Source organism: Mastomys coucha, unplaced genomic scaffold (genome assembly GCF_008632895.1).
Source record: "Mastomys coucha isolate ucsf_1 unplaced genomic scaffold, UCSF_Mcou_1 pScaffold5, whole genome shotgun sequence".
Lineage (NCBI taxonomy): Eukaryota > Metazoa > Chordata > Mammalia > Rodentia > Muridae > Mastomys > Mastomys coucha.
In genome coordinates, this window is record NW_022196911.1 from 43,546,570 (window position 1) to 43,547,485 (window position 916).

The 916-nt window shown below is 41.5% G+C and overlaps 1 pseudogene; it reads left to right on the forward strand.

Annotated features, from left to right (window-relative positions):
• Positions 1–335: 335 nt before the first annotated feature.
• The window catches only part of LOC116078644, a 4,140-nt pseudogene continuing 3,559 nt past the window's right edge, over positions 336–916 (forward strand).

Genomic DNA, 916 nt, shown 5'->3' on the forward strand with positions numbered 1-916 from the left:
CTCCCAATCATAAAGTTATTCTTGTTGCTACTTCATAACTGTAATTTGGCTACTGTTAGGAATCATAATGTAAATATCTGATATGCAGGATATCTGATATGTGACACCTGTGAAAGTGTTGAGAACCTCTGGTGGAGAGAGTTCTTTCTGTTAAGCATTTCAACAATAGAGTCAAGACTATAAACAAAAAGCAGGATCAAAAAAAGTGGTTTAGCTCAGATGGCATCCTAGCTTTGGGCCTCTTTCACTTTTTAACCTTTGGCTTGTAGCCTCCCTGCCCCTCCTGCAATGCATGACCCCAGGATCCTCCAACCCCTCCTGGCTCACCTGCTGCCATGGCACACAAGGAAGTAGCCTTTGATGACGTAGTGGAAGAACGTGTGATCAACAAGGAGTACAAAATATGGAAGAAGAATATCCCTTTTCCTTATGATTTGGTGATGACCCATGCCCTGGAGTGGCCCAGCTTAAGTACCCAGTGGCTTCCAGATGTGACCAGGCTCAAAGGGAGAGATTTCAGGATTCATCAGTTTATCCTGGAAACACCCACATCAGATGAACAAAACCACCTGGTGATAGCCAGTGTCCAGCTCCCTAAGGATGATAGTCAGTTTGATGCATCCCATTATGACAATGAAAGGGGAGAATTTGGAGGTTTTGGATCTGTCAGTGGGAAAATTGAAATATAAATCAAGATCAACCATGAAGGAGAAGTAAACAGGGCACAGTACATGCCTCAGAACCCAGTACATGCCTCAGAACCCTTGCATCATTGCATCAAAGACTCCATCCAGTGATGTTCTTGTTTTTAACTGCACAAGGCACTCTTCTTTATTTTTTTATATATATTTTTATTAGATATTTTCTTTATTTACATGTATATTTCTCCTTTCCCAGTTTCCCCTCCAAAAAACAA